Below are 25,313 nucleotides of genomic sequence, written 5' to 3' on the forward strand. Positions count from 1 at the left end.
ACAAATATATAATTTTAAAGGAAATTAAACCAAATCTTTCCATATCAGAGAAATGAAGGTAAAATAGAGAACTATAATTAGATATCTTAAATACAGCGGAATAAACTAATTCAGTCTATTTTTTTGTTTTCGGAGTCTTGCTCTGTCATCCAGGCTGGAGTGCAGTGGCACAATCTCAGCTCACTACAACCTCCGCCTCCCGGGTTCAAGCGATTCTTGTGCCTCAGCCTCCCGAGTAGCTGGGACTACAGGTACGTGCTACATGCCCAGCTAATTTTTGTATTTTTAGTGAAGACGGGTTTCGCCATGTTGGCTAGGCTGGTCTAAAACTCCTGACCTCAGATGATCCGTCTGACTCGGCCTTCCAAAGTGGTGGGGTTACAGGCGTGAGCCACTGCGCCTGGCCACTAATTCAGTCTACTGGGTTATTTATGAAGCAAATTAATTTTCTCCTTTTCACATACCCCCACCCCAGACCATCTATCTTCTTAATTCTCATCCTACACAGCTCCCAGCTTCCTCCCCAATGACCCATCCTCCATCCCTGAATTCTCTCCCAAACCTTTCCACTGTGCCCTGTGGAACCTTACTTCAACGTAAACAAAATCCCCTACATGCTCAGGTTGGTCACAGAAAGTTCCCTCCTCAACCTGATTTAAATGAGACATAGTTTTCCTAAAAGTCACAGCTTCCAGGCCTCCCGCCTCCAACCTCTATCTCTACTCCCACGCATGTTAGAAAAAAAAAAAAAAAACAAACTTTTAGAGCTTACAGCCCTACTTTCCAAGTCTTCTTTCTCTTAGCTTTCTATTGTTCTTTTTCTAAAACTTGGCCTTTTGCTCAGATAAAAATCCATCTTCTGTCATCCCTTGTCACTTCCATACACATCTTCTGATCAATCACTCTCAAACATTTGATGAAGACTTCAACACCTGGGCCAGGCATGGTGGCTCACACCTGTAATCCCAGCACTTTGGGAGGCTGAGGCAGGCGGATCACTTGAGATCAGGAGTTCAAGACCAGCCTGGGCAACATGGTAAAACCCTGTCTCTACTAAAAATACAAAAATTAAAGGCTGGGCGTGGTGGCTCATGCCTGTAATCCCAACACTTTGGGAGGCCGAGATGGGTGGATCACCTGAAGGTCAGGAGTTTGAGACCAGCCTGGCCAACATGGTGAATCCCCATCTCTACTAAAAATATAAAAATTAACCAGGCGTGGTGGCGGGCATCTGTAATCCCAGCTACTCGGGAGGCTGAGGCAGGAGAATCGCTTGAACCCGGGAGGCGGAGGTTGCAGTGAGCTGAGATTGCACCACTGCACTCCAGCCTGGGCGACAAGAGTGAAACTCCGTCTCAAAATAAATAAAATAAAATACAAAACAAATACAAAAATTAGCCGCACATGGTAGCGGGCGCCTGTAGTCCTAGCTACTCCGGAGGCTGAGACAGGAGAAATCTCCTGAACCCAGGAGGCGGAGGTCACAGTAAGCCAAGACCGCACCACTGCACTCCAGCCTGGGCGACAGACCGAGGTTCCATTTTCAAAAAAAAAAAAAAAAAGCCGGGCTCAGTGGCTCACGCCCATAATCCCAACACTTTGGGAGGCTGAGGAGGGTGTATCACCTGAGGTCAGGAGTTCAAGACCAGCCTGTCCAACATGGAGAAACCTCCTCTCTACTAAAAATCCAAAAATTAGCCAGGCGTCGGGGCTGGCACATGTAATCCCAGCTACTCGGGAGGCTGAGGCAGGAGAATCGCTGGAACCTGGGAGACGGAGGCTGCAGTGAGCCAAGATCGCACCACTGCACTCCAGCCTGGGCAACAGAGCAAGACTCCATCTCGAAAAAAAAAAAAAAAAAAAAAAAAAGACTTCAACACCTGGCTAAGTCATCTTTCACACCTCTTCAATGTTCACATAAGATCAGCCATCCAAAAACTGTAAGTCAAAACTCCCTGACCATCTCAACTCCTACAACCTCCCCACTTATTCCATTGCAAAACCTACTCCCACCCCACTTGGACCTGTTCCTGATCCAAAACTGGTCTACATCTGAAATCTTAACTGTCAACTTCCTATTTAACCTTCCTACTCTCTTTTCACTTGGTCTATCATCTCCTAACTTAACCTCTGTCCTTCTCCAGCTTAGACCTTACCATATCAGAGCAACCACTTTCTTACCAGGGCCTTCATTTCCCTTAACTCTCTGCCTGTCCTCCATCCCTGCCCTGCTAAACAAAAACTATGCCAACTGGTCCTTTAATCTTGGGCCAATCTTCAGTGCTTCTCGGCAGTTTCGTCCACCGAACAGTTGTGAGGCATTCCCTGCTTGTATAACACTGATGCACTATCAAAGATATTCCCAAACTAAGGACAACAGATATGGACAAATCTCTGGGATACTACAGCCATTTTTAAGCACTTTCTAGAATACCTCATGACTTGGAATCATATGTTGCAGCTATTTTCTAGAACACGATCTACAAACCTCACTAGCCTAAAGTAGCACTAAGGATGTGGCAGCCAACATCTACGGCTCTGAATTTCCACCAGTGACACTGCTGGGACCCAATCTCCCAAGTTCTGTCCTTCCCCTGGTTAGGTATTTAGATGGACCCCGAGCCCTCCAGAGAAGCAGCGGGCACTGAAGTCAACTGCTGTCACTTGCTCTACACCTCCTTCTTTAGGGAGGCTGTCACTGCCAGTGTCACCACTCTGTCAATGCCTTCCCATTTCATTTACTAAAAGGAAGAGCCCTTGTGTGTGCCAGGTACTGTGTTAGGTATGGAGATGAGTGCCATTTGGGAATCCCTCTGTACTCTGGGTTTGGCTGAGCCCTCAGTTGCCAAGAAGGAAAAAGTGGCATCTATGTACACACTAAAAAGACGCCACTTCTCCACTCTCATGAATAAACTATCACTAGATTTACTACTTTGTTTCATCAATATGTTGTCCATGATACCCTTTATTCAACTTCCCGACAGATTAACCCATTTATTCAATAGTTATCCCAGCCCAAAGTCATCTCAAAAAAAAAAAAAAAAGAAAAGAAAAAAAAAAAAAGAAAAACCCTTGTTAATAAATAAGAAAAGGCAGGCATGGTGGCTCATGCCTATAATCCCAGCACTTCGAGAGGCTGAGGTAGGAGGACTGCTTGAGGCCAGAAGCTTGGGACCAGCCTCGGCAACATAGTGAGACACTGTCTCTTAAAAAAAAAAAAAAAAAAAAAGGGGGCTGGGCGCCGTGGCTCACGCCTGTGAGCCTCCCAGCACTTTGGGAGACCAAGGTAGGCGGATCACAAAGTCAGGAGTTCCAGGCCAGCATGGCCAACATGGTGAAACCCCATCTCTACCAAAAATACAAAAATTAGCCAAGCATGGTGGCGCATGCCTGTAACCCTAACTACTTGGGAGGCTGAGGCACGAGAATTGCTTGAACCTGGGAGCTGGAGGTTGCAGTGAGCCAAGATTGTGCCACTGCACTCCAGCCTGGGCAACAGAGCAAGACTCTGCCTCAAAAAAAAATCAGCTGGGCATGGTGGCTCACATCTGTAGTCCTGGCTACTCGGGAGGCTGAGGTGAGAGAATCACCTGAGCCCAGAAAGTTGAGGCTGCAGTGAGCCATGATTATGCCACTGCATTCCAGCCTGGATGACACAGTGAGACCCTGTCTCAAAAAAAGAAAAAAAGTCTAAAAGGATAGAATGCCAAAAACATTAAAAACGGTAGAGTAGGCCAGGTGCGGTGGCTCAAGCCTGTAATCCCAGCATTTTGGGAGACCAAGGTAGGCGGATTGCTTGAGGTCAGAGTTCAAGACCAGCCTGGCCAACATGGCAAAACCTTGTCTCTACTAAAAATACAAAAATTAGCTGGGTGTGGTGGCGGGTACCTGTAATCCCAGCTACTCAGGTGGGAGGAGGCTGAGGCAGGGGAACTGCTTGAACCTGGGAGGTGGAGGTTGCAGTGAGCTGAGATCGTGCCACTGCACTCCAGCCTGGATGACAGAGGAAGACCCTGTCTCAAAAAAATAAAAAATAAAAAATGGTAGAGTATCAGGTAGTTTTACTTTTATCCCTTCCTATTTGCTAATCTGTGTTTTCTAATCTATTTCCAATGAAAGTGTATTACTGCTTTTAAAAAAGTTTATAAAAATCTCTTTAAAAGGCCCTAATTGGTCCAATTCAGAGGTTACATCCTAGTCCCCATTTCCCTGGATCCTTCTGTAGCATAAATTATGCTCAGCTCATCACACCCTCAGCTCTATGACACTGTGCTCCTGATTCTCTTCCTAGTCCTGGGCTGCTCATTTCTCAATCTCCTTCATTGGCTCACTTTTCTTGAGCTACCCTTTCAACATCAGTATTCCCTAGGATTCTGTTCTTGCCTCTTTTCTCATCTAAACAATTTGTCTCCCTAAATGAGCTCACCTAATCCATGGTTTCTACTTATATGTACTTTCACCAATACCTGGATAATCTCTGTCAAGATCTCCATCCTTACTCCAGTCCATATATATGTGTAATCAACTGCCTAGGAGACACTTCTGGGTGCTCCATTTTGGTATGATCCCATTTTGACATCTCAAAATCAACATGTCTAAACAATCAGTTCTATTCTGCCCCCACATCAGCTTCTTCAGCATTCTCTATCTTCTCAAGAGGCATCTGAGGTGCCTCTTTCTTCCCTTCTGTCCCCTAACCTACCTTTAAGTCCTATTGATTCTACCACATTAAAGGTTCACTTATCTAAGACAGCAAAGTATGTAAAAGATGAAATTAATAACAAATTTTTATTAGTACTCCATTAATCGAAAGCTATATCATTTCATTTGGAAAGGTAGAACACAAGAGGGCTATCTATAATTTGGAAAAAAAATATATATTCTGGAAACTGTAATCAATGCTTGGCAAAACAACTTTACTAATACATTTAAAATAAAAGTAAGCTGCAAGTTTGGTCTTGTTCATCTGAATTATTGATTTAGTTTTTAGAGACAGGGTCTTGCTATGTTCCCCAGGCTGGAGTGCAGTAGCTATTCACAGGCATGATCATAGTACACAACAGTCTTGAACTGCTGGGCTCAAGCAATCCTCCTACCTCAATCTCCTGAGTAGGCACACCAGTGCACCCAGCTTAAAAAAAATTTTTTTTTTTTTTTGAGACAGAGTCTCACTCTGTTGCCCAGGCTGGAATGCAGTGGTGCGATCTCCGCTCACTGCAACCTCCACCTTCTGGGTTCAAGTGATTCTCCTACCTCAGCCTGCCAAGTAGCTGGGATTAGAGATACGTGCCACCAGACTCGGCTAATTTTTTTTATTTTTAGTAGAGAAGGAGTTTCGTCATGTTGGCCAGCTGGTCTCGAACTCCTGACCTCGAGAGATCTGCCTGCCTCGGCCTCCCAAAGTGCTGGGATTACAGGCGTAAGCCACCACACCCAGGCTTGAATTATTTTTAAAGGTAAAATTAATGAGCTTAGAATTTTCCTACATACACAAATGCATACTGGGAACAAAAGGAATCTCGTACAGTGTAGTGTTTGAATAACCATTCTAAGAAGGCTATCAACATCACACTAATTATCAGTTTTCAAAATATTTAGAATAGGGCTGGGTGTGGGGCTCACACCTGTAATCCCACACTTTGGGAGGCCAAGGCGGGAGGATTGCTTGAGCCCAGGAGTTTGAGACAAGCCTAAGCAACATAGCGAGTCCCCATCTCTAAAAAAAAGTAGTAATAGTAGAAAAAAACAATTAGAATTAAAAACAACAAATTAAACTGGATGAAAATTTTGATACTATATTTTTTTTTCAGGATCATTATGGTCACCAACAATCATTCTGCCTTGTCAAGCTGTATTGGTCTGCAGGGAGTGGTGGCTTGTGCCTGTAATCCAAGCAACTCAGGAGGCTGAGGCAGAAGGAGCACTTGAAAGACCAGCCTGAGAAACATAGACCCCATCTCTAACAAAATTAAAAAAAAAAAAAATCAGCTGGGCATGGTAGCATGCACCTACAGTCTCAGCTACTCAGAAGGCTGAGGCAGGAATTTCAGGCTACAGTGAGCCATGATCATGCCACTACTCTCCAGCCTGGGCAGTAGAACAAGACCCCAACTCTGAAAGAAAAGATTTATTGGTCACATTTAATGAAGATTTAATAATAGAAGGCTGGAAATTAGTGTTCATATACTTGAGAGTAAACTGCTTTGTGTTTCATTAATCTGTTATTTTGACAATGCCTAAAAATACCACACTTCACTTCATGTCAAAGTCACCCTCTCTATTCAACAGTTAATCACTACCTGAAAAGGTCTAAAACAGCTAATATTCACGTTTCTGAAAAATACTCCATCTAAAGGAAATTTATAAAAGGAGAAACTATGCTTTCTCAAAAAAACAAAAAAACAAAAAAAAAAAACAACAACTAAGGTTCCAGATACTTACTATGATGGAAATATTATAAGGCAGAGAAGCAGTGGGGGAAAAAAGAGAAGGAGGAGGAGGAGAATTGGTAAACTCTGAGTCAGAAGACCCCAAAGACATATGTAAAGACAGCTCCTGTCTGAGTACACAGCACTCTCCTCTGGGCACCCAGCCTGCTGAGAGGGATTCCTAGCAGGCAGCCTCCCACTCTGTGATCCTGGCCACAGTCACTCGTGGTCATACAGGAGTGGGAAATATGAATCAAGATGAACAGAAACTTAGCAAAGGCGAGGGAAAGAGAAACAAAGATAAAAAGAGAGAGACGTGTATTGACTGTGTATGACGGGAACTGGAACATGTCAAAGAGCAACTGTGGGCACCCACTTCTGTCTGCCATGTGGGCTGAAGATCAGAGAAAGGCAGTCAACTGAGAAAGAATAAAGCCAAAAGGAGGACAGGCAGTGCTCCTGAACGCCTCGTTCTCCCAGTTGCTAAGCCCAGTTCTATGTCTGCCCTTGGGTTCTGAGAGAACCTTACATTCTTAGAATAAATACCCTAAAACTTAAAGTATAAAAAAAAAAAAAAAAAAAAAAAGAATAAATTCTTCCTCTTTACTACCTTAGGTTGATTTTTCCTACTTATAACCAAGGGTCCTAACTAATAGTTTTAGAACAGAAACATCTGTAAGTTACTCAAATTTTCTTGGCCTTCTCTCTGCATCTGTAAAAACAAGAGCACTAGACATGATCTCTAAAATATTTTTAGTCCTAAAATTCTCATTCTTTTTATATGATTTTGTAAATATGCAACACACTAAATACACATGCCAGTTAAATAAACTATAGCTACTTTTAAAGTCTCAGCAACGCATTTGTGAAGTTTACCTGATCTAAACAGACTTTTAAAACTCATCTGCGATAGCCGAGACATATGCAGTAACTTATTTTCTACCTAAAAAGCTTAGTGCATTTATCAATAAGACTAACAACTTTAGAGCAGCAGCAGTACTTTACACTTTTATGGTAAGCGTGTATTAAGTAGACAACAGTGAAACACTCAGTGATTAAGTGACCAACATGATAGAGTCTCTAGATGGTAGTAGTAAGTAAGGGTATAGGTCTGGCGTCAGATGCCTAGGTTTGAAGTGTGGTTCTACCTCTTATTAGCTCTGTGATATTGGGCAAGCTACTCAGCCTCTCTGTGCTCTAAAATGTAAAATCTGGACCGGACACAGTGGCTCACGCCCATAATCCCAACAGTCTGGGAGGCTGAGGTGGGCAGATCACCTGAGGTCAGGAGTTCCAGACCAGCCTGGCTAATGTGGTGGAACCCCGCCTCTACTACAAATACAAAAATTAGCCGGGCATGGTAGCTGGCACCTGTAATCCCAGCTACTTGGGAGGCTGAGGCAGGAGAATCGCTTGAACCTGGGAGGTGGAGGTTGCAGTAAGCCGAGATCGGGCCGCTGCACTCCAGCCTGGGCAACAAGAGTGAAACTCCGTCTCAAATTAATTAATTAGTTAATTAATTTAAAAAGTGTAAAATCTAAAACTTTTAAATTGGGGTACTTCAGGCCAGGCACGGTGGCTCATGCTTGTAATCTCAGCACTTTGGGAGGCCAAGGCGGGCACATCATGAGGTCAGGAGATCGAGACCATCCTGGCTAACATGGTGAAACCCCGTCTCTACTAAAAATACAAAAAATTAGCTGGGCATGGTGGCAGGAGCCTGTAGTCCCAGCTACTTGGGAGGCTGAGGCAGGAGAATGGCGTGAACCCGGAAGGCAGAGCTTGCAGTGAGCCAAGATGGTGCCATTGCACTCCAGCCTGGGCGACAGAGCGAGACTCTGTCTCAAAAAAAAAAAAAAAAGTATACTTGGCCAGGTGCAGTGGCTCATGCCTGTAATCCCAGCATATTGTGAGGCCGAGGCAGGTGGATCACTTGAGGTCAGGAGTTCGAGACCAGCTGGCCAACATGGCAAAACCCCATCTCTACTACAAATAAAAAAAAATTGGCTAGGTGTTGTGGCTCACGCCTGTAATCCCAGTTAGTTGGGAGGTTGAGGTGGGAGAATCGCTTGAACCCAGGAGGCGGAGATTGCAGTGAGCAGAGATGGCACCATTGCACTCCAGCCTGGGCAACAGAGTGAGATCATGTCTCAAAAAAAAAAAATTGGGGTACTAATATTAATAGAACCTACCTTACAGGTTGCTGCAATAATTAAGTTAATGGATGTAAAGCACTTAGAACAGTGCATGGACCTTAAGTACACTGTAACATTAAGGCTTATTATCATGCCCCTTCGTGTGGTACTACTACAGCCAAAATAGTAAGCTTGATCTAGTTAACTTTGAAGAAACCCCCCAGCCCACCTTCTGAGTATAGTTTCTCAAGACTCAGGACCCAGGTCAACTCTAACTCCACAGATGAAGACAGTAATAATGTCCACGGGTGAACTGACTTTTTATTCAAGGTCATAGAACTAGTAGCTAGAAATAAAGTTAAGACTAGAGTCTAGCCTGCGCAACATATCAAAACCCCGTCTCTACAAAAATTAGCTGGGCGTGGTAGCGTGTGCCTGTAGTCTCAGCTACTTGGGAGACTGAGGCAGGAAGATGGCTTGAGCCCAGGAGGCAGAGGTTGCAGTGAGCTGAGATGGCGCCATTGTACTCCAGCCTGGGCAACAGACTAAGAGCCTGTCTCAAAAAAAAAAAAAAAAAAAAAAATTAGATTCTATTTGCAAAAAATACAAAATAGTGTGGTCGGAAAGAGCAAAATCTCTGAAATCAGAGTGCTTACTGTGTGACCTACAGAAATTTTGTTAACTTCCGAATCTTGGTTTCCATCCATACATTACTAATAATCATCATCATCTTATTATCAAGTTAGGGTGGTGAATAAATGAATTAACATAAGTGAGAACCCTCAGTCTCCTCTCTACCTACCCCATGCCTCCCTAGGGTTTATCATAATGCAGATTTATAACAGATCAGAGTCAGGCGCAGTGGCTCACGTCTGTAATCCCACCACTTTGGGAGGCCGAGATGGGCATATCGCTTGAGCTCGGGAGTTCGAGGCCAGCCTGGGCAATGTGGCAAAACCCCATCTCTACTAAAAACACAAAAATTAGACGTGGTGGTGTGTGACTGTAGTCCCAGCTACTCAGGAGGCTGAGGTCAGAGGATAAACTGAGCCCGGGAGGCCGAGGCTGCAATGAGCTATAATCCACCACTGAACTTCAGCCTGGGCAACAGAGTGAGACCATGTCTCAAAAAAAAAAAAAATTTGTGTATATAATTCTTTAACTGGTTACAGCGGCCTCATGCCTGTAATCCCAACATTTTGGGAGGCAAGGCACGAGGATCACTTGATCCAGTTCAAGACCAGCCTGGGCAATGTGGCCAGACCTCTTCTCTACAAAAAATTTTTTTTAAATAGCAGAGCTTGGTGGCGTGCTCCTGTGGCCCCAGCTACTTGGGAGGCTGAGGCAGGAAAATCGCTTGCGCTGAGGATGTCAAGGCTGCAGTGAACCACGATGAAGCCACTGCATTCCAGTCTGGGCAACAGAATAAGACCCTGTCTCTAAAAAGAAATCTAAGTACAGAATTATATCAATTTAAGGAAGAAAACTATTATAAGAACTACTTTGCAATGGCAGAGACAGCCGCGGCAGCAGTAGCGTGCTCAACAAGAAGTGCATAGTCCCACTCTCCCAAAAGAAAAAAACGAATCATTGTAAAACACAAAAACCTTAAATAAGAACTCTTTAAATGAGTGCTGGAGGAAAAATTTAAGAGGCTTTGAGGAAAAACATTTACTGACAAAATGTTCAATGTACAAAAATTCTGTATCCTTACTTTTCATATATAGGTTTATCAACACTTTATACATGGCCTTCAGAATTTCAAATAGTAGGTTTTTTTTTTTTTCAAGAGGGAAACCAATTAGACCAAATGACAAGGCATACTTATACTACCAGGAAAGAAATACTGAAGAACGTGTCTTGTTTCATAAACTTGGTACTGACTAAATAAAAGAAAGCCTCACATTTTTGTGCCTAAGAATGATTAGTATAGGGATTCTCAAAGCATGATCTGGGGACAAGTGAATCCAGTTGTCCTAAAAGATCCCAGTCCCCACTAAAGGGGCTTCCCAATGTCAAAATTATTATCAAAATAATTTTTTTAAAGTTATTGGTCAGCCGGGCACAGTGGCTCACATCCGTGACCCTAGCACCTTGGGAGGTAGAGGTGGGCTGATCACTTGAGCTCAGGAGTTCAAAACCAGCCTGGTCAATATGGTGAAACCCTATCTCTACTAAAAAATACAAAACTTAGCCAGGGGTGGTGGCATGTACGTCTGATTCCAGCTACTCAGGAGGGTGAGGCACGAGAAATGCTTGAACCCAGGAGGCAGAGGTTGCAGTGAGCCAAGATTGCGCCACCATACTCCAGCCTGGGCGACAGAGCAAGACTCCTTCTCAAAATAAATACATAAATAAAGAATAGTTATTTGTCTTTTTCACTTTCATTCTGTTTTCTAGAGGTTTACACATGGTATGTGATATTGCAACAGACTGAATGCAGAAGCTGATGAGAAGCCCATTGGCTTTTATTAAGCCAGATATTAAAGAGATTTGCAAAAATTTAAAACAATGCCACTCTTTTCACCAAGTTCTTAACTGTTTTAGAAAAGTTATTTTTCATGAAAAAATGTTATTTAGGTTACCATGTAATATAATTAATTTTTATTTGTTTATTTATTTTTTGAGACAGTCCCACTCTGCACCCAGGCTGGAGTGCAGTGGCATGATCTCTGCAACCTCTGCTCCGGGGTTCAAGCGATTCTCCTGCCTCAGCCTCCTGAGTAGCTGGGATTACAGGAGCCCACCACCACGCCCGGCTCATTTTTTTATTTTTAGTAGAGACGGAGTTTCACCATGTTGCCCAGGCTGGTCTTGAACTCCTGGCCCCAAGCGATCCACCCGCCTCGGCCTCTCAAAGTCCTGGGATTACAGGTGTGAGCCACCAAGCCCGGCCCCCACTAATTTTTAAGAGTACAAATAAGTACAAAGAAGTCCTGAGACCACAGGCTTGAGAACAACTGAAAGTATAAGAGATAAGTGACAACACACACACACACACACACACTCACACACACACGTGCACGCACAAACCTTAACCTCTTCCTACCTCTGCCCTGGAAGACTATTACTGCTATTTATATCACAGAATTTTTAAACACTTCAAACTCTCTAGTGACCAGTAAAAAAAGAAGTTTGGTGGGGGTAAAACTGGACAGGAAATTAAAGGCAAAGAAATTAAATGCTTCCTTTTCAGTTATAAGGCTGCTATTCTGATGTGGAGGCAAAATTATAGGCAATTAATTAAAAGACATTTCAAAATTAACCTCTATGTTTATGCCACAAGCAATAATTTATTGCTTTCACATTCCTTCCACAGCTGCTTGAAAATTCATACAAAAGCTTAAGGTATTCAATGCAAAAGCTAGATTCTCAGAGGTTGATATAATACACTTACCCTCAATGAAAAATTTAAATGATTTCATACTATCTTCATCCCCAAACTGTTCTACCAAAATTGATGCCTATGCAGAAAATGCCACAGTTGCATATCGAAAAGAGAATGCAAAGGCTTACTATGGATAAAAACAGAATTAATTTCTGAGTCATAACATTTCTCACTTCTGTAACCCATAAAGTAAAAAATGTAAATTTGACAATCTCAAAGCAGCCAACTTCTCAACATACCAATATAAAAGAAAAGACAAATTTAAAGACAGACTTTTAAGCTCTATTAGCGGTCACTTTACTCTCAATACACTACTCAAATTGAAAACTCACTTTAATATGGGAGAAGAGGTTGTGTAAGTTAACTTTAATTTGTTTAATACTGGAAATTCTTTCTTGTCATCAAAATATTTTTATAACTCAGGACCAAATTGCAAATGACCATTTAACTAAGCTATTAGGAGGGCCCTGGGTCCTCCAGCCTCCAGACTGGCACCAAATTACTTCACTTTTCAGGTATGTTTAGCATTTCGTCATCCTATAATACAAGAAGCCTTATAAGAAAAAAAAACCCTGCTTGAATGCTATTTTTCATCAGAAGACTTTAATTTAATGCTTCTCTGCTTATTCCACACTATGACTAGAAGTAGTCCAAGAGTGATGTCATGGAAAACAGCTTCCCTAGCCTTTAGAGATTGGATCCAGTGAGAATTCTAGGAAAAGCCTCTATTGGGGAATAAAACCCCAAATCTTCTAAGTTCTATTCTAACATGAAATCACAAACACCGTAATGTTAGCCTTTTAGCTCCTCATAAGAATTATACAACCAAACTAAATATTTTGGAAAGTCTTGCTGTTATGATACAGATTTCCTGCAAATCATTAGTCTATGATATACATCATTAACTAAATTCAAAGATCTTATCAGAGACAAAGGGTATTTTTTTCTATCCATTCTTACATGTTTCAGTGATTGAGCCTGATGAGCTTTAAGGGTCTTACGTTAAAAACAGAAAACCTGACAACATATTTTGCCTTTCCTAGTTTCTTATTTCCAAAGTTAAAATTTCAAATTCTGAAAAGGCCTTCCACTTTTGGACCAGCAGCAATACAACATATACCCTTGGCAGAGATGAACTATGAGAGCCTTTCCAATGATTCTTAAAATGGCAATAATAATAATCTTATATTACTATCTCCCTTGGTGCCGCTGTTCCTTGAAAACCAGCTACACTCCCAACTTAAGGCCTCTCTACACCCTGTTCCCTCTGCCCGGATCACACTATCCCCAGATATATATGGTTCCCTTAAGGTCTTCGGTGTCATTTCAGTGAGGCCTTCCTCAAACACCCTCTTTCAAAGTTGCAAAACCCCATCTGCCCCATCAACCTGACAATCCCCATGCCCCTCCACTTTATTTTTCTCTGCAGTATATTAAATGGCAGTACAGGCTATCCATTTTACTTAGTTTCCTTTCTGCTTCAATTTGTCGGTTTTGCTTCATTGACTGTTGCATCTCCAGCACCTAAAACAGTGCTTGGCACATAATAAGTGCTTAATAAATATTTGTTGGAAAGACAGATAAATTTAATTCTCGCAACCTTCCATGTTTTGTAGCCATCCCTGACTTAAAGATGAGAACATCAAAGCTCACAGAGGTTAAGTAACTTGCCCAAGGCTATAATTATTAGTAAGTTGTGAAGTTGGGGTCTGCCTGACTTCAGAGCCTCCCCTATTAAACACTGTTCTACAATGCCTCATCCATGGCTCCATCTTTCATTTCTCTTCAATAAAAAAAAAAAGCACCACATGAGCTATAGCACTCCAATTCAGAGAAAATAGATGCTAATAAAGTAATCCACCTCCTCTAAGCTAAAGATTCATTCTCCTCACAGTTAACATTATTCACTCTCAAAACATTTGCACTGGAAAAGGCCAGGCTTGACAACAGGCCACCTACATCATTTGCGGGGACTCTGGTTCAAAATCAGGGAAAAATGTTGTTAAAAGGCTGGGCGATGGCCGGGCGCGGTGGCTCATGTCTGTAATCCCAGCACTTCGGGAGACCGAGGCGGGCGGATCACTTTAAGTCAGGAGTTCGAGACCAGCCTGGCTAACATGGTGAAACCCCGTCTCTACTAAAAATACAAAAATTAGCCAAGCATGGTGACGCGCATCTGTAATCCCAGCTACTCGGGAGGCTGAGGCAGGAGAATCACTTGAACCCGGGAGGCGGAGGTTGCAGTGAGCCGAGATCGCGCCACTGCACTCCAGCCTGGGAGACAGAGCAAGACTGTGTCTCAAAAGATTAAAAAAAAAAAAAAAAAAAAAAAAAAGGCTGGGCACGGCGGCTCCCGCCTGTAATTCCAGCGCTTTGGGAAGCCAAGGCGGGTGGATCACTTGAGTCCAGGAGTTCGAGACCAGCCTGGCCAACATGGTGAAACCCCGTCTCTACTAAAAATACAAAAATTAGCCGGGCGTGGTGGCGAGCGCCTATAATCCCAGCTACTTGGTAGGCTGAGGCCCGAGAATCGCTTGAGGCCGGGAGGTGGAGGTTCCAATGAGCGGGGATCGCACCACTCCACTCCAGCCTGGGCGACAGAACAAGACTCTTGTCTTAAAAAAAAAAAAAAAAAAAAAAAAAAAAAAAAAGTCGTTAAAGGTAATAAAATGTAAAGCTCTTTCAAAACTTTCTTCTGTATCTCTCAACTGTTTCGCGTTTTTTTTTTTTTTTGAGACGGAGTTTTGCTCTCGTCGCCCAGGCTGGAGTGCAGTGGCGCCATCTTGGATTACCGCAACTTCTGCCTCCCGGGTTCAAGAGATTCTCCCGCCTCAGCCTCCCGAGTAGCTGGGAATAGAGTAGCTGGGATTACAGGCGCCTGCCACCACGCCCGGCTAATTTTGTATTTTTAGTAGAGACGGGGTTTCTCCACGTTGGTCAGGCTGGTCTCAAACTCCCGACCCTCAGGTGATCCGCCCGCCTCGGCCTCCCAAAGTGCTGGGATTACAGGCCTGAGCCACCGCTCCCGGCTCTCACGGTGTTTTTAAAATTTGATGTTTAATGTCGTTCTGAGTAAAGGAAAATTAAAAATTTAAATTAGCATGAATTTTACCATTCACCCTTATACTGTACAATCCCAGTTTTACATGCAGATTATTAAACCAAGTGTGGGGCCCTTCTGAACATCCATGAAGCCAAGCCTGCCCTGATCAAGGTTAGGTTTCTGAGATAACCCGACTCGAGGTAGAGAGAAGGTCAAACCTTGAAATTCCCAATAAAGCAATGATTTGTCAAAATTTTATCAAGATTAGTGATAAATCCAATCTATAAAAGCAGCCACTTTGAAGTAGGCTCTTCCTTTTACTATGTAAATCCTGCCCAACTTCTATTATTTTGCCTTTTTACAAAACACAAAAGCATACTCTGAAAGACAACTGGTATTGGACTAGAGGATTATAAATTTAATAAAACATCTAACTACTCAAAACCATGTTAGCTAAAAATAACAATATACCCAAAAATGCTTCTCTTTCACTTTTTGTGGACCATTTAAGCCAAACCATACTATATTTTTGATATGCCAAGTAAAAATGATCCATACTGATCTGTTACACATATAAATCCTGGCAAAATAAATTCGATTTTCAAACCACAAATATTTACTATCCTATTCTTTCCCCAAATTAATCAGCAATGAAGAGTGCAAGTTAACATCCTCTACCACTGATAAACTGTGACTCTAAGCACCTACTACGTGTTGTGATTAAAAATGAGAATCAAATTATATAATTACATTAAGTGCTAAAAAGTTGAAATGTTCTATACATTTCTAGATCTATTAAGGGTTACTGAAACATGAATGCATTGATAAGCTCTTCAAAACCAATTTTCAAATTAGTAGAAGTATTCAAGCTTCCTGCTCCCTAGATATGAAAAACAGGCATTAAAATTAGGGCATATATGTCTGCAAAGCATTTTCTAAATTACCACTTAATCAGATTAACAAAGGCAAACAAATTCGGAAAATAGAAAAGACTAACAAATGTAAGGTGTTAAATATTTGGAGTAATAAAAGGGGCCTAAAGCGGCCTAGAACGATGAAAAGCAAAGCCCCTACGGTAACGTTACATTTGAATTAAAGAATACCGTTATTTAAATAAGCAGTTAGCACTTCGTAGGAGGAAGGCCAAGCAACGTGACTATTACAGATCTATGGATTCACAGCACTGCTTTACTATTATTCCGTACTTATTTGCTTATATTTATAATACAGAAATAAAGAGGCAGCAACAGTTAGCCACTACATTAACCACTCTACCAAAGGTTACTTAAAAAACGGCCTTGGATTCTTACAACACTCTACAGTTAAGGATTATTTTCACATATATGACCTCATATAGTCCTCTCAACCCTGCGATGTTGGTAGTACCGACTATATTTCATAGATAAGAAACCGAGGCTCGGTACGCGATTTTTTCTCAGAGTCACCCAAGTCGAACCCAGACCTTCCGATTCCTAGTTTTATGCCTCGCATTTTGCATAGTTCTATTTCAGGCATAAATTGAATTGTTAAAGGGAAGGAACGGGTTAGGCAAAAAATAATCATGGTACCTGCAGCTGTGTGCTGCAAAAAATGGCTGAATTATGCTTCTTCCTTTTTCTTTCTCGCTCTCTCTGGAAAAAAAAAAATACATTTCAAACAATTTAAGTAAACTCGAAGACAAATGAGGTCCCGGCGTCTACCAAATGTTTGACTCGGGTCCGTGCAGAGAGGGCCGGCGAATTCGTGCCTAGCTCGGGGCCGCGGGCGAAGCCCGGGCTCCGCAGGCCGGCGGCCAGGGGCGGCTACGTACCTCGGGGGGTCCTGTCCAGCCTCTAGTGGACGGCAGTCTGCATCAGGAAGAACCGGGCCAGCGGGCCGATGGGTGGGCGGTCGGGCACCGGGACGGCACTCGGCAGGCTCCTCGGACGTCTACGAGCGGCCGCTCCCGGCACGAGCCGGGTCGCTCCGGCGGGGCACGAGCGTGCTCGCCTGCAGCCCCCTCTGGATAAGTCCTGGGAAAGAAGACAGCGCTGAGTCGAGAAACGAGACAGTCGGGCTCCGCACGAGGCGGCGCGGCGTCGGGGCCCGGACCGACCTTGCCAACGCCGGGGGCCTCGCAGCACCCGACGGGGCTCGGCGGGAGGGCCGACTGGGGCCGCGGGCGGGGAAAAGGGCTGGGGGGCAGCAGGCAGAGACAGAAGCACCAGCTGAGGCAGCGTCGAGGACGGCGTCTCTGGGCTTCTGCCCCGAAGCGCGCCGAGCCTCGGGATCACCCACGCCGGGGGTGGAGGAAGGCGGGAAAGGGGCGGGGAAGGGGCGGGGCGTGCGGGGCCACGAGCCGGGGGCCGCTCCGGGCCGCGCGCCCCCTGCGGGCCGCGGGAGCCGCCCGGGGCCCGCCCAGGGAGGCGGGGCTGGCCGGCAGGGGGCCCCGTGCGCTGTCGTCTTGACGCGGAAGCCCGCCACGCTGGGAGAGAGGGCGGAGGGTGGGAAGCCGTTGGGGGCGGGGAGCTGGCCCGGGAGGCCCCCCCTCGGCCCCTGCTGGCGCCCCGAGGGGGCCAGCCCGTGGCCTGGCGGGTGTTTACCTTCCCCCTGGTCGAGCGCCAATGCCGCCATCTTTCAGCCCAAAACGCGTCACTTCCGGCGCCACGGGAGCGGGAGCGGGAGCGGGTGTGGGAACGGGGGGGAAGGGGGGGGCGGGGAAGGCTGTCCCGCGCCCGCGGCGCCCCGCGTCCCGGCTGCCGGCCCGCCACGCCAGCGGTTTCCCACCGAGGAAAACAGGCGGCCGGGCGTCGCGGCCCGGGACTGGGCCCGACGCAGCTTCCCCCGCGGCGCCGCCGTCGGGGCTGAGGACACTCAGCTGTCCTCGTCCCCTTGCAGCGGTCTCTCTCCGCCTGCACGAGCGATGGGCCCCGAGCCACTGCGGTGCGCCCACCCTCGACAAGTTGAGGGCTAGGAAGCCAGGAAAGTGTCTTTTTGCATCTTGGCCACGGTGGGGGTGGGGGAATCGGGGACAACGTGGAGGGAGCTTTTCCATAGCTACCTGTTATAAAAGTGACTAGATCTGCGCCAAATGACATCATTTTTTGTAAGGCAACTTGCAGTGGACTATTGCGTCACTGTCCACTTGGCTTACTGCACAACAATTACACGTTTCAGAAATCGATTTCCCAAGGGTGGGAAAATTCATAAAAAATTGCATGTCTGCACCACCCAGAGATAATGCCGGATTTAAAAAAGCTGCTCTGTCTCTACTTGCGTCAAAATAATCAAGAACGAACATTCAGAGGGCAGTGATTTTTGTTGTTCGTTTTTTATAGAATTCTAGCTGGTACTTTTTAAATATTACCTTTTCTTGACAAGAATATAAAACTAGACTATAGGACTGTTTTGTAAATTTATTATGGCATCTCTTTCTGGGAAAAGTGTAGATGACGGAAATACACAGTTGGAAGCCCGTGGATCTACAATTAACCTTAAATTAGGGCATCCATTGCCCATAGCAGATCCTAAACTGAGGTATTTCGGCTTCCCCCACCCCCACCCCCCGCCGCCATTTTCTCTCTAGACCAATATCCCGATGAACTTTCCGTGAGAGGTGTCGCTAAAAGCGATCATTATCTCTTTCTAGCAAACTTGAACATGCCATCTTTCCCAAGAGGCCAAAATAGCACACGGTGTACTGTTTTGCTGAAGTAGACTACTTCGTGGGAGAGATAACAGAATCACTTCAATCTTTTGGAAATACGCTTCCTTATTCCGATTTAAACTATAACAAGCTTTAAAAAAACTGTAAGACACTGAAATTCCCAAGTTGTTCACACTTTCTTTCCATCTTTTCCAATAGCTCCTTTAAGATATTTCTGTTCATTATTTAAAAATCCCTGCTTGCCATATTTGTATCTATTACTACATGACAAATTACCCCAGAATTTCACATTAAAACAAATTTTTAAAATTAAATCATAAAATAAACTTTAAAAATGCATACATTCCACTTCTGAATATTTAAATGTTCATGCATTATTACCGAACATCTAAACGCTGAGTTTGGATTTTTGTACATTAACTAACATTTTAAGCTATACATTACTATGTGGCACTGACCTGTCTAAAGAGAGGCTTCTGTTCTTGATTCAAGCAAGAGTTGAAACGTTTCTGCGCTCTGTGGACCAGGCATAAATGTAGTGAGTGATGTCATAAGCCATTGTGTGATCACCATGCTCCCCGTCCCTCCTTATTTTGACATTGCAAGGTCTCATGTGGAATTTCAAATGTGCTTTTTTGGATATTTATGTAGTTTTAAAACTGGGCTGTGTCTTTCAATCAATCTATACGTTTACTATATGAACCCCTCCCCAAGTTATCTTCAATCAATGATGCCTCTTTCACTCTTATTTCTTATTTTTATGTTATGATTATTATTATTATTATTATTATTTTGAGACAGTCTCACTCTCGGCCAGGCTGGAGGGCAGAGGCATGATCTCAGCTCACTGCAGCCTTGACCTCCCGGGCTCAAGCAATCCTTCCACCTCAGCCTCCCGAATAGCTAGGACCACAGACGTGCCCCACCATGCTCGGCTAACTTTTCTTTTCTTGTTTTGTTTGTTTGTTTGTTTTGTTTTTGTTTGCTTGTTTTTTTCTGAGATGTAGTCTGTCGCTCAGGCTGGGGTGCAGTGGATCTCGGCTGACTGCAACCTCCGCCTCCCGGGTTCAAGCGATTATCCTGCCTCAGCCTCCCGAGTAGCTGGGATTACAGGCGCTCGCCACCGTGCCCAGCTAACTTTTGTATTTTTAGTAGAGACGGGGTTTCACTGTGTTGGCTAGGCTGGTCTCAAACCCCCGACCTCATGATCGCCCGCCTCGGCCTCCCAAAGTGCTGGGATTACAAGCGTGAGCCACTGCACTGCAGCTCAGGCAACAGAGCAAAAACTCCGTCTCAAAAAAAAAAAGAAAAGAAAATATATTTTAACTTTCCCCACCAATTTCTGGACTGTAATGGGAGTTGTTAAATACCTTGAGAGTATCCTTTCACACTGGTAGAGTCCCACAGAGGTAGATGGAAGCTGTCTTTTCTTAGCCTTCTAGCCTAAGTATTTGAGAATACACATTCCTCAATAGCTATTTATTTAGCAGCTAGCGAGGTCGGAAGCATGCTAGAAGCTTGGGCCTGGGAGTGCTGGTGGAGTTGGAATGAGGTTCTTCCCCAGGGGTTCTGAGGATTTAGGATACTGCATACCCTCCTCCTCCCTCCTGTTTTTGTTTTTTAAGAAATTGAGGCCAGGCGTGGTGGCTCACGCCTGTAATTCCAGCACTTTGGGAGGCCGAGGCGGAAGGATCATTAGAGGTCAGGAGTTGGAAACAAGCCTGACGAACATAGTGAAACCCCGTCTCTATTAAAAATACAAAAAATTAGCTGGCATGGTGGTGCGGGCCTGCGGTCCCAGCTACTCAGGAGGCTGAGGTAGGAGTATGGCTTGAGCCTAGGAGGCAGAGGTTGCAGTGAGTCGAGATTGCACCACTGCACTCCAGCCTGGGCAACGGAACTAGACGCTGTCTCAAAAAAAAAAAGAAAAGAAAAGTTGAGGCTTTTCAGAAATTCCGAGTCTGCGGTAGTTGTCTTGGTAATCACTTTTCTTTTTACTTTTTTTTTTTTTTTTTTTGAGACAGAGTCTCCCTCTATCATCCAGGCTGGAGTGCAGTGGCGTGATTGGCTCACTGCAACCTCTGCCTCCCAGGTTCAAGTGATTCTCCTGCCTCAGCCTCCCGAGTAGCTGGGACTACAGGCACACACCACCACGCCCGGCTAAATTTTGTAACTTTAGTAGAGATGGGTTTTCCCATGTTGGCCAGGCTGGTCTCGAACTCCTGACCTCAAGTAATCCATCCACCTCAGCCTCCCAAAGTGCTGGGATTACAGGCGTGATCAACCGCACCCAGCCACCCCATGATCTTTCCACTGTACCATGTAATTATATTAACATAGTAAATGATCTTCACATAGTTGTATTTTTATTCCTACTTAATTCCACAAATTGTTGGTTTGCAATTTACTATACTATTTATTTATTCATTCCATAAGTATGTGTAAGTGCCTAGTACATGCCAAGTCTTGTTCTACCCACTGGGGATCCATCAGTGAATAAAACATATGAAAACTCTAGCCCTTGTACGGATTACATGTGTCAGGTAATAAAATAAATAAGCAAATTATGTGGCCTGTTAGAATGTGGTAAATGTGGCCGGGTGCGGTGGCTCACGCCTGTAATCCCAGCACTTTGAGAGGCTGAGGTGGGTGGATTACTTGAGGTCAGGAGTTCGAGACCAGCCTGGCAAACATGGGAAACCCCATCTCTACTAAAAATACGAAGAAATTAGCCAGGCGTGGTGGCACACGCCTGTAATCCCAGCTATTTGGGAGGTTGAAGCAGGAGGAGTGCTTGAACCCGGGAGACTGGGCGAAAGAGGGAGACTCTGCCTCAAAAAATATATATATTATTTTCATAGAAGTTTTAATGACTTATGAAATTGTTTCTAATATAATCTTATGTGAAAATGCAGGACAAAAAAAAACTATAATTGCACTGATCGCAGTAACACTGAACCCTCAGAGGTAGTTTTCTGTTGACTCCTTATTTTCCTGAGTATGGGACACACTTTGCTGTTTCTTTGTACATCCTGTTTCTTTTAGATAATATGTTGAAGCAACTCTGGACTCTGTATTAACCCACTCCCAATCCAGGTGGTGGTAGAGTTTGCTATTTTTAGATTTGTTGTTTGTGTGGTGGTCAGCCTGGACTAATTCTGTGGCGTCTGTTCCCCAAATCGGGATGTGATAAATGCTATGGAAAATAACAGAGCTGGGGAAGGGTGTTCCAGTTTTAACTGGGATGATCAAAGTAGGAGGTATCATTTGAGCCTTGCCTTCAATGAAATTAGGGACCAGAGTGTATAAAACCTGGTAGGCAATTGTAAGGTCTTTGGCCTGTGAGAAATTGGGAACCACTGGAAGATTTCGTGAAGAGGACCAATATGATTTGACACTCAGGCTGCTATGTAAATAACAGAATTTAGGTGGACTAGGGCAGAAGCAGGGAGATGGGTTAGGAGACTATTCCGATAATGGAATGGAATGGAATGGAATGGAATGGAGGCTACAGTGGAGATGGTGAGAAGTGCTTAGACTTTGCAAATATTCTGGAGGAAGAGCCAACAGGATTTCCTGGAGGTAAGGATAAAGGAAAAGAGAGGAGTCATGGATAACATCAAGGTTTTCCGTCCTGAGCAACTGGAAGGATGGAATTGTCATTTCCTGACATCGCAAAGACCTCAGGAGGATCAGTATTGAAGGGAGTGGGGAGGAAGGAAAAGCTGCAAGGACTGGGCCCAGAGGTGTGCCTGGGCCAGGGAGCCATCCTGGAGAACAGAGGGAACTGGTTCTAGGAGATCAGACAAGAGTGTGGAATGCTACAAGCTAGAGAGAAAGTTACTGGAAGTTGCTAAACATTCACTATCAATAAAAGATGCAATGAATATTGCCATTTTAATGGAATATATTTACCTTTAAACATGGTGTAGACAATGCCCCCTTGTAGATGAAAACCTTAAAAAGAAAGTAATCATCTTTGTGCTCCTTATGAACCAATGAAAAATAACATTATGCTTCAGCTTCAGTTATGAGATTATCAAGGGGCTGAGTGTACAGTGAGGACTGGGCTTTGCGGCACAGCAATGTGAGGGAGTCATCCGGGAGAAGATACGGGACTGTCAAGGAGACAGAGAAGGAGTAGCCAGTGAGATAAGAGTAAGACAAAGAGTGTGCTATGCTAAGCCAGATAGAAAAGTACTGTAATTGCTAAACATCCACTATCAATGAAAGATGAAATGAATGTCACCATTTTAACTAAATCTATTTACTGTGAAATGCAACGTAGACAATGCCTCTTAGTAAATGAAAATGTTAAAAGGAGTAACATACCCCCTTTCCCAAAATTAATCATTTAAAAAAAGTTTTGTTTTAAGAGATGAGGTATCCCTCTGTAGCCCAGGTTGGAGTGCAATGGTGCGATCATAGTGATCATAGCTTACTGCAGCCTCGAACTCCTGAGCTCGAGGGATCCTCCTGCCTCAGTCTCCTGAGTAGCTCAAAATACAGGCTTGAGCCACTGTGCCCAGCAAAATTAATCACTTTTAAGTTCTTTATGAACCAATGAAAAATAACACTATGCTTAGAAGCCTCAAGATACGAGCCACATATTTGTTTTTTTGTTTTGTTTTGTTTTGTTTTTTTGAGATGGAGTGTCGCTCTTGTTGCCCAGGCTGGAGTGCAATGGTGTAGTCTTGGCTCACGGCAACCTCCGCCTCCTGGGTTCAAGCGATTCTCTTGCCTCAGCCTCCCAAGTAGCTGGGATTACAGGCACCCACCACCACGCCCGGCTTATTTTTTGTATTTTTAGTAGAGACAGGGTTTCACCACGTTGGCCAAGCTGGTCTCGAACTCCTGACCTCAGGTGATCCGCCCGCCTTGGCTTCCCAAAGTGCTGGGATTACAGGCGTGAGCCACCGCACCCAGCCCAAGCTACATATTCTTAAGTACTGCATTTCAGTAGATGTGTACCCAAACATGCACACATTCTAAGTGTGAGTGCCAGAGTTGAGGTGAGTAGCAGGAATAAAGAGCTGCTACATGGTGTTGTATGACTAAAGAAGTGGAAAAAGAAAGAAAGAAAAAAAAACCTCCAGTAAGTACTGTTGCCAGTAGCACAACTTCAGGGTTTGGGGACTGTGGTTAAGGATAGAGACAAGATTGAATGTAGGCTCTGAGGTTATTTATTGATTCTAAAACTAAGTTCTTAAAAAATGCAGCAATGGCCGGGTGCGGTGGCTGACGCCTGTAATCCCAGCAGTTTGGGAGGCCGAAGCAGGCGGATCATGAGGTCAGCAGTTCAAGACCAGCCTCGCCAACATGGTGAAACCCCGTCTCTATTAAAAATACAAAAATTAGCCAGGTGTGGTGGCGGGCACCTGTAAACCTAGCTATTCAGGAGGCTGAGGCAGGAGAATCGCTTGAACACGGAAGGCAGAGGTTGCAGTGAGCTGAGATCATGCCATTGCACTTCAGCCTGGGCGACAGAGCGACACTCCATCTAAAAAAAAAAACAAAAAACAAAAAAACGCGGTGGCTCACGCTTGTAATCCCAGCACTTTGGGAGGCAGAGGCGGGCGGATCACTTGAGGTCAGGAGTTCAAGACTAGCCTGGCGAACATGGTGAAACCCCGTTTCTACTAAAATTACAAAAAAATTGGCCAGGCGTGGTGGCAGGCACCTGTAATCCCAGCTACTCGGGAGGCTGAGGCAGGAGAATTGCTTGAACCCAGGAAGCGGAGGTTGCGGTGAATCGAGATCACACCATTGCACTCCAGCCTGGGTGACAGAGCAAGACTCCATCTCAAAAAAAATTTAAATTAAAATTAAAAAAACTAAAAAACAGGCTGGGTGCAGTGGCTCACACTTGTAATCCTAGCACTTTGGGAGGCCGAGGGGGGCGAATGGCTTGAGCCTAGGAGTTTGAGACGAGCCTGGCAACATAGGGAGACCCCATCTCTACAAGAAATACAAAAATTAGCCGAGCGTGGTGCTGTGAACTTGTGGTTCCAGCTACCCAGGAGGCTGAAGTGGGAGGATTGCTTGAGCCCGGGAGGTCAAGGCTGCAGTGAGCCGTGATTGCACCACTGTACTCCAGCCTAGGTGACAGAGTGAGACTCGGTCTCAAAAAACAAAACAAAACAAAACAAATAAATAACCTAGTGATCACAAAACTATCTCTAAGACAGAATTTCTTTCTAGATACAGGGCAGAGAGGGACTTTAGGTAAGTCAATTCTGGCCTCCTCAGCTTTGTGTGTGGGTAGTGGAAGAGAAAGCAGGGGTATAGTTTCACACATAGACGTCTGGGCATAGGCCTGGACAAAAGGAGGGGTGAATTTCATGCTGTCTTAGGGACTTGGAAGAAGAGGCAGCACTGTCTTGGTGAGGGAGGTGAGAATGTTAAGCGTAGGTGAGGCAGGATAGTCCTCTGGGATAGGAGGTTTTTTTTTTGTTTGTTTTTTTTTTTTTTTTTTTTTTTGAGACCGAGTCTCACTCTGTTGGCCAGTCTGGAGTGCAATGGCGCGATCTCGGCTCACTGCAAGCTCCGCCTCCCGGGTTCACGCCATTCTCCTGCCTCAGCCTCCCGAGTAGCTGGCTGGGACTACAGGCGCCCGCCACCGCGCCCGACTAATTTTTTTTTTTTTTTTGTATTTTTAGTAGAGACGGGGTTT

General features: G+C 44.5%; 1 protein-coding gene across 3 annotated transcripts in view; it reads right to left on the reverse strand.

Annotated features, from left to right (window-relative positions):
* KLHL15 (kelch like family member 15) overlaps positions 1-19,156 on the reverse strand; it is a 43,474-nt gene extending 24,318 nt beyond the window's left edge. The window contains exons 1-2 of one of the 3 annotated variants that reach the window (XM_055376387.1): positions 19,099-19,156; positions 16,805-17,006 (exon numbers count right to left, since the gene is read on the reverse strand). The gene's annotated coding sequence lies outside the window, so the exon portion shown is untranslated. Of the gene's footprint in view, positions 1-16,562; positions 16,626-16,804; positions 17,297-17,576; positions 17,630-19,098 lie in introns of those variants that run through there. The other 2 variants (XM_055376385.1, XM_055376386.2) reach the window with 2 other exon arrangements.
* Positions 19,157-25,313: the final 6,157 nt, after the last annotated feature.

Source organism: Gorilla gorilla, chromosome X (assembly GCF_029281585.2).
Source record: "Gorilla gorilla gorilla isolate KB3781 chromosome X, NHGRI_mGorGor1-v2.1_pri, whole genome shotgun sequence".
NCBI classification, from domain to species: Eukaryota; Metazoa; Chordata; class Mammalia; order Primates; family Hominidae; genus Gorilla; species Gorilla gorilla.